Source organism: Mixophyes fleayi, chromosome 3, assembly GCF_038048845.1.
Source record: "Mixophyes fleayi isolate aMixFle1 chromosome 3, aMixFle1.hap1, whole genome shotgun sequence".
NCBI lineage: Eukaryota > Metazoa > Chordata > Amphibia > Anura > Limnodynastidae > Mixophyes > Mixophyes fleayi.
Window position 1 is genome coordinate 184676645 of NC_134404.1, and position 8848 is coordinate 184685492.

Consider the following 8848-nt stretch of genomic DNA (forward strand, 5'->3'; position numbering starts at 1 on the left):
CCGTGCTGCTCCCCACTTATGGAATTTCCTACCACGCTCAATTTAAACTTTTCCACAGCCTTCAAATCTTTAGATGCTCTTTGAAAACCCATCTCTTTTTTAGAGGTGACCTTATCCTCGATAACACTATTCACACTAATGCACCCTCACAACTATCCCAATCTCCACTCTGAGCCACACTCGCTCCTCTTGTTTCAGCTGTGCCTTCTTCTCTTTAGAATGTAAGCTCTCTAATGAGCAGGGTCCTCCATACCCTTTGTTTTCATATCTTCATTCATTTTGTCTGCCTTGTCTGTTCTTGTTTTATGTATGTCCTGTTTTATGTCCTTGTCTTCCCTATTGTACAGTGCTGTGGAGCACTGTGGCGCCTTACAAATCTATGATAATAGCAATATTAATATGCCTCTTAGTGAAGCAGATTATACACCGAAATTTGTTAGATGCTGCTGAAGGCGATTTACCAACCCAGTGGGTTGTCACAGTCATATAATCTATAGTTTTCCCAGTTCCGCTTGTCCCCATATCTGTGGTTAAGTGTACAGTGGGTACAATGGCATTTTGTAGCCCAATAATTTTATTTTTTTGTAACCTCCTGGTACAGGTGAGGAATTGCTTGTTTAGTAAAATGGTGTTGAGATAGAATTTGGTAACGAGGACACATGACCTCAATTAACTGTCTTATTCCTGCTGCATTAATGGTGGATATTGGACACAGATCTAATACTAGTATAGTCGCCATGACGCCTCTGATCCGCTGTGCAACTGGTTGACAGTTGCCATACTTGCTTCCTCTTGCAAAGGATTAACAATCAAATGTTGTAAACTACTATTAGTCTTCTTCTTGGTCTGCTTCTGGGTTGAAGATCCACCCCTAGCAGCAGCAGCAGTGGGCCTAACGCTCAAGGATTCTTCTGAGTAGTCCTGAATAGAGGAGGAGTTATCTCGCCTTAGCAACTTGGATGCAGGACTAACTCCGATCACTTGTGAGGATATTGATGATGAAGGTGTTGAGGGTGTAGATTGCAGGTGCTGGGATCTAGCTGAGAGGGGTGGTAGCTGATGCTGGACTGCTTGTTGTTATTTTTTAGCCTAAGTTTCTGATTTTCACAAAAGCTTTCCATGAACTCGCTTCAAATGGCGTAATATGGATGAGCTTCCTAGATGGTAAAGATCCCTAACTCTACTGACTGTGGCTTTACAATGCTACAAATGGCTAGACAACTGTTGCCAGGATTTGTGTAAAAATAATTCCACGCATAAGAGCTGGTCTTATGTCCAGGCATGACAATGGCCTTCTTATTATCACTGGCAAGAACTGCTTCCACTGGTGCATGACTTACCACAGTAGAGTTCATTTATAGCACTGTTTGCTTAGGTGCCTTAAGCCCATTGTTAGCTTGTTTTGTGGGGGCCCTAACAAACCACACACTTCAGCCACAAAAGTGGCACTGCTTGTCGCTGGAGCACTTGCTTTGTTTAACTGTACATGTCCTTTTCGATATCTTACAAAAGGGTGGGTGGGAGGGCCCAAGGACAATTCCATCTTGCACCACTTTTCTTTTCTGCCACTGCTATGTGGTAATGTTTCCTAGATGTGCTATGAACTGCTCTGTGTTTGTGTCGTTGCTCTTTCACTTAGTATCCAGCCAGGTGGCTTCAGTCTTTGTTTGAAAGTGCATCAAAATAACATTGTTTCCTGTGAGGTGGTCAAAATGGACTGCAAATGACTTGAAATTAGTGTTATTGAGGTTAAAACTAATGCAGGAACAAAAAGAGCAAAATTATGTGATTTTATAAAAAAAAAATAGGGATTTTAGAGGGGGAAAAAAAAAGAGAGATCCAAAACCAAAACCAAAACATGCAAGGGCGGTTTTGCCAAAACCAAAACACTAAGTTAATCTAGATCCAAAACCAGAACATGGGGGTCAGTGAACATCTGTAATCTTTACCAGGATTAGCATCCGAAGGATTAAGATGAGGAATCAAATTTGCTGTATCCTTCCTCAAACTTGTTATGGTCATATAACAGGTGCAGTGAGCTGTCTCTAATGGAATTTATCTCCATTTATTTAAGACTTTCTTAGCCATATAACAGATTTTGGATTTTTTTATATTTTTTTATTTTTAATCAGATCAACAAGTATAACTGAACAGTGACAAGAGTAAAAAATATGTGACAGACTGATTTTTCAAGTGCTTAGCTAGGAGGCACATTGCAGCTGACAAAATCTTTGACTCCAGATTCCTGGAGAGTTTTGGGTGAGATAACATAAAAATAAAATTCATGTGTTATGATTGAGGCCTCTAACATATTATTCAGAAGTGCATGTATATTGTCCCAATAGGGGACTTTCAAAGGGCAGGACCACCAGATATGAGTTAGTGTACCCTTTTGACAGCAGCTGGGAACACCAATAGAAAATGTCCTACTCAGTCTGAGTGGGGTATAGTAAATCGTGTAGTGTAGTGTGTAAAGCTGGGTACACACTACACGGTTTTCGTTCAATAATCGGCTCAATCAGCCGACATACGACCACTCGTTCAAAAGTCGGGTCAGTGTGTGCAGTGACACAATGGTCGAAAGTCTGCCCAAATGGACGATTGTCGCCTCATTTGGTTGGTCGTACCGTTTAATATTTTCGTTCCAATCTCGTTTCCGCTGTGTAGTGTGTATAAACTTCCAACTGATCCACAACAGTAAGTACAAAATTACAGTCATTGCTCATGATAATATAGCTGTAAAAAGTCGCTAAAGGGTCCTCCGCTCTTCCCTTTATCTTCCTAAACAAGGCTAGTGTGTATGCAATCCTTGGACCGAGCGATCGGACCATCGATCGCATGTAAAATTGCTCGGTATAAAAAGTTGGTTGAAATTTCTGTAGTGTGTTCCCAACTTAAGCATGAATCAGCAGACTAATTGTAACGTCAGTCTTTAGTAAAATTTTTAGTGATAACAAATTGGTCGAAAGTTTTTGTAGTGTGTACCTAGCCTAGTTCTCCAATCAGACAAGAATATCTCCCTACAAAAATTCTCTACAAAAGTAAGTTATGAACCACTAATATTTTAGGCAACTTAATGCCACCAACCATGTGTGTTTAAGTAAAGGTCATAGATGTTTAATGCCCTGGATTACAATTATACAAGCAGAATGAGTTTGTGGCTTTAAAAAGGCTGCGTGTACTTGCTTATTCAAAAAGGCAGCATTACAGATATTCCAGGTTTTTCAATTAGCAAAAGCTTTGCTCAGCACTAGTAACTAATCCCATTTTAAAGAGTCTCTGGTAGAGAACCAGGGTGGGTCGACTTCTGCTTGCTTGATAGTAAATATAGCTGCTCATCAAGGCGGTTAACAAGCTCCAGGATCTGCTTTGTTTTAGTTGCTGGAATGGTTATCTTCCTGCGGATGGCATATTTTGGGTTGGACAAAGGTCCTTAGCATCCTGATTTTTGAGCCTCCAGGAGTCATAATTGTACATAAAAATTGTGATAAGCAAAAAGTTAAAAACAGATAATAAAATCCAAATCATTTTAATATGTGTGTATAAGCAAATAAAAAAAACTTGGAACACCTAAGTAAAAAAAATAATGTTTATTCTTAAACATATGAATATTTGGAATACAAAACACACATTTTCTCAATAAGAGCTAACTAAGCCAACTATCTTCATCATTCAACATAGCCAAATGTTGTTCCTTCATTGTCGCTAAGTGTCCAATGTAATATTCTGAAAAATACATTCTAATATGGTGAGTAGTGATGTTGTCACATATTTTGAGAGTAGCGATGTCACTTCTGTCCCATGATTCATTGTCAAAGTATTCCATGAGGAAATGTATAAATGTCAATGAAGGCAAAACATACCTGAAAACACCTATGGCCTCTTGCGTTCTTGCTTTTATATGGTGCAATCAGTTTCCAAGATTGTACAACATATATAACAGCAAGTATACTATATTTATATATAGTTTATTACTTCTTTGTATAAAGTAAAGTTTTTTAAGAGATGCATGTGCCTATGCATATTCTGAACACTAATTTTGACAAATTTTAAACAAAGACGTATAGCTTAAATGCAAAAGCATGTTGCACCTGAAAAGTGAGTTGTAGAGGTCTTGCTCTATATGATATTCTCATGTACGCGTCCAAATCTGCTCTCCTTTACAGAAATATTCAAACACTATAGCAACAATTCGGATGTGTTAACTTTGATTCAAGATACGTTAAGCACCACAATCTTCCTGCATCCTTGTGTAAGGAGTTGGGCAGTGGTACTGTGAGATAGTAGAAGAAGCAGGGTTCCCAATACCAAAATCTCATTAAGTGTTTTTCCGCCATTTCCTTCCTCAAATCAGTCCTCCTCCTCCATCAGTCCTCACTAAAATAATTGCATGAGTAGACAGGTCACTATCACCCACAAGATCATCGCACTCATCCCCTAAAATACTCTAAACATTCCAATGATCTCATTGGCTAATAAGATGGACACATTTAGGATGCGCAGAAGAAAAATTCAATACATGGTGCTCAGACTCAAACACACCATAAAAAGAGATACAGATGAGTCCAAATCAACGCAGCATCACTTAAATAACTAAAACAAAAATTAAGTATGTGCTTAAAAAGCTAAAAAGAAAACTGGATTTCATCACAGGCAGATGCTCTTTGATATTTGCATACATAATTTTACATAAATAAAGCTTCTAAAGAGAGTATGTGACAAATGTTACGGTTATACAGGTAAATCTTTTGTTTTTTTAAATTTAAGTCTCAAAATGTATGATTTGCATCCCCATCACTTATCTATTTACCAAAATAAGACTTGGCAGGTAGTAAAAACTGATGTTTAAGTAGTGGCACACATTGGAGATTTTTCAAGAGCAATTATGTCAGACAAAATTGCAGCTGAAAAATGTGAAATATGTTTAATGTTAAGTCATCTTCCTCTAAATACTTCTAGCTGCAAATACCATGGGTAGGTTCCCTTTCCAGTTTAGGTTGACAGGTAAACCCCCCCCCTTTTCCGATTCTCTGTGTACAATTTGTAATTTCAAAATTAACCAAGTTGGTATATTAGGTAGCTCCCCCTCTTTATATGCCTTTGTTTGGGCTGGCATGGATTATTTTGAAAAAAAGGAAAGAACAGAAAGCATAATTCACAGTTATTTTCTTTAATCTTACATGACAGCCATTACAATGGGATGTACCAAAGCAATACAGTAAGAGGGTCACAAATGACACACCAGCCACTTATGCTGAAAAAGCAAAAATGTACTTAGTGGCTGAGCAGATAACATGAACTCAAACTGAGAATCGATAGAGAGTAAGATACCCAGATGATAATGACTAGTGAAGGTACGGATAGACGTTCACCCAACTGCTTTTTAAAGCTCTGTCGCTGAGACCTTAGCCTTCCTGCCCATGTTGTGTGGACATTTAGGATCTCTGGTACCAGGGCCATCTTTTCTATTGGGCACGATGGGCAGGTGCCCGGGGGCCCCACGGGCAAGGGGGCCCCATAGGCAGGGTTCTTAATTAGAATAAATAATCCTGCAAAAAGAAAAAAACCTGCAAAAAAAAACCTTAAAGGGTCAATGAGCAAGTACATCTATCTATATCTATATATCTATATCCATATCTCTATACATCTATATATATATATATATATATATATATATATATATACATATGTAGGGGCCCCGGTGCACTGCTTTGCCCGGGGGCCCATAATGTTGTTAAGATGGCCCTGTCTGGTACCCTAAATGCATTCTTTTTGTATACCTATATAATTACTTATCTGATCCCTCCAGAAATGGCTTGTTTAGAAGGGGTACACCCATTCCAAAGCCCTGGAGGAACCATGAATATTTGCTCTGTGTTTCTGAAGAAGAATTGTTGTTACCAATTCCCAGGTTGTGGGTACAAAAAAAAAAAGCATGGCAATCCATCTCCCTGATTAATGTGGAATGTAGATACTACTTCAGGCAGAAATGCTGAACTGGCTCTAAGAAACAGCTTCAGTGCATAGACATCCAGAAGGGCTCCTTGCACAACAGTGCTCGTAATTCCAACTTCTGTAATTCTGTGAGCAGGAGTACCTGCCACTAAGAACGCCGCTTAGTGTCACCCTAGAAACTTCTTGCAGTGGTTCAAAGGGGTCAGACATCAGTGTGTTAAGCACTCAATTGAGGTCATAGCCACAAAGGATCAGTTAATTTGGTATCTGAGAACACATTGAAAGCAAAATCTTTGCTGTGACCATCCGGTAAGGAGTCAAGGACCTGTGTAATAGCCACTGCAGTTGGCTTGAATATGCAGTCACATTATGTGATACATTTTTCCAATTCTGTAATAGCGTATTGAAGAATAATTTCTTGTTTGTAACAGTGTGCTTATTCCTGAACTATAATTGGATTTCTATATTTTTTAATAATTGGTTCAATAACCTCTAACACTATCTGCTGTTTGAAAATGGTGCAAATCACTTTTGGCTAGTGATTTAAAACCAGAGGACAGATGTCAGAAACAGAGTTAGACTCAGGAGCAGCTAATATATATTTAAATGTTGTATATGCAGCCGAAAACAGAACAATCATGTTTGCAATAATCTCTTATTAAATCAGTTGTTTTTTCTTTACAGTATGAGGTTGGGCTGATGCTTCCTCTAGCTGTCATATGATGTTTAATAAATAGAATAGAATTTATATGTGGTTCTTTTCTTGAATGTGTGTGATATTTTTGATGGGAAAATAGATTCATTAAAAAAGCTAATATTAATAATGAATATTAACAGGAATGCATACACAACCTTATCACAGGTGGAAACATTGGCATCTTGTTACAACTCTGTCTGTTGTTTGTACCTAGCAGCAGTGCCTCATACCACCAGAGGTGCTGCTGTTCTGTTCCTGAACTCTTCTACGTGCCTGAAGGAGTTAATCTCCTTGCATTATGCCTGATTAGAACTGCACCTGTTGCACTGCTTTAAGTACCTGCCTCTAGCGGTGCTCTGTGCAGTTCATCCGTTTGTTCCTGGCTGCTGCTAACATGCTCTTGTGCTATTTGGTATATACCTGCTGGACTGAACTTCTGTGTATGACCCCTGCCTGTACCTTGGACATTGCCTACTTGCCTGAGACCCCGAATCATTTGCCTATACCTTGAACCACGCTATTTTGCCTGTTGCCCTGACCTTTTGGACAGACTTCTGGACCTCGCTAATTTGCTTGATCTCTACCTGGCTATTTGGATTTGTTTGTCTGATCACTGCTTTATCCCTGGACTCTGTCTGCTTTCCTGGACAGCCTTGTGCCTTCTGGACTGGGGTAAAACTTATAATACCTGTTCCTGCCATTTTACTATACAGTCTCCTTAGGAACCTGTTCTTATCAGTGGATCTGAGTATTCTTTGTTTGTGTATTTACCTGAATAAAGACACTCTGCTTTACACTTCTGTTGCTCTTCGTGAATACACTGGGATTCATAACACATCTCAACTAAAATCACAGAGGTCACCAATTTCAAATCAATGAAACATTTGTGGCCAGATAATTATAATATAGTTGTACACATAGGAAGAATGTGTTTCAGACACAAGGCCCTTTGTCGGGAACATTATGCGTCAAAAAATAAAAATGAATTGATTTAACCGCTCATCTCAAATTAAATACAAAGTTAAATATAAATTAACCACATTAAAAAGAGATCAGCTGAAAGGCATACCTACATATTTTAATGAGTACAGCACATGCAATGCATTGAAACACATTGGTTACTGTTTAATCAACCTATCCACTAATCGTAATGTAACATCTAGTAACACTGTAATAACCAAATTGTCTAAATATGCTCTATACATGTAAATTATACCCAATATAAAAAATGCAGCCTATACCACAAAAAACCCTGAATGCATTAACTTCACTAAGGAATCAATTCATATTGATCGCTTTGTTTAACCCCTTCTGGTGTACACATTTTCTTTATCCAGAAAAAAATCTTTCTGAAGAACTAGTTTCTTTTTATCACTTCTCGGCCTTTTGGCTAAGATCAAGTGTAGTATCTGTTCTTATCAGTTTACCAACTACCCGGTGGAGGTTATGCTGAGTGTGGCTCATCCGATAGCGCACTCTAACATCGGTGAGGGGCTGATGTAGACTCTGCTGCATGGTGCACTTGTCTCTCTCCTGCCCAAAACCCAGAGGACATACCTGAGTGTGGCTCATCCGATAGCACACTCTAACCCTGGTGAGGAACTGTTTGAGACTTGTGTTACCCGATCAAAGCCGGCCAGGAGCAAGAAGACCGACCCCGGGGAAGAAGCGCTGCCGACCCCTGCCTGCCGGGAAGAAGACGCCGGGAGCACCTCCAGCTGAAGAAGCCCCCCTCTCCTCGGGCCCTGCTCCAGCGGAAGAAGCGCCTCCTCTTCAGCGAAAGCCCCTGCTCCTCTCTACCCAGCGGGAGGATATCTGCACTGCTCCCTCCACCCCGGAAGACCAGCCTCTCTGCCCCAGGAAGAGCCAGGACGATGGCCTCAGCTACTGCAGCTCCTGCCTCCACCCCTGCTCCTGCCCCTGGGAAGAAGGGAGGAAAGACCACCGCCCCGAAGCTTCTCCCCGTGGCCGGAACCTCTGCCTCCACTGCCCCTGCTACTGCTGGACAAGGCCAGCCCAGCCAGGACACCCCCCAGAAGACCCCCACTCTGGAACCCTGGATGAGGCAGACCGTGGTCCTGAAGTTGAAGGAAGTGGAAGGAAGGGTCCCAGACATGACGGCTGAGACCTTCGGTAAGAAGATGATCCTCGACCAGGGCTTCTCCAAGGCTGAAACCCTCAGCGTGCAGAATTACC

General features: G+C 40.4%; 1 pseudogene; it reads left to right on the forward strand.

The window, feature by feature from the left end:
• The first annotated feature begins 8022 nt into the window (after nucleotides 1-8022).
• LOC142146860 (U2 spliceosomal RNA) lies at nucleotides 8023-8133 on the forward strand (annotated as a pseudogene).
• The last annotated feature ends 715 nt before the right edge of the window (nucleotides 8134-8848 follow it).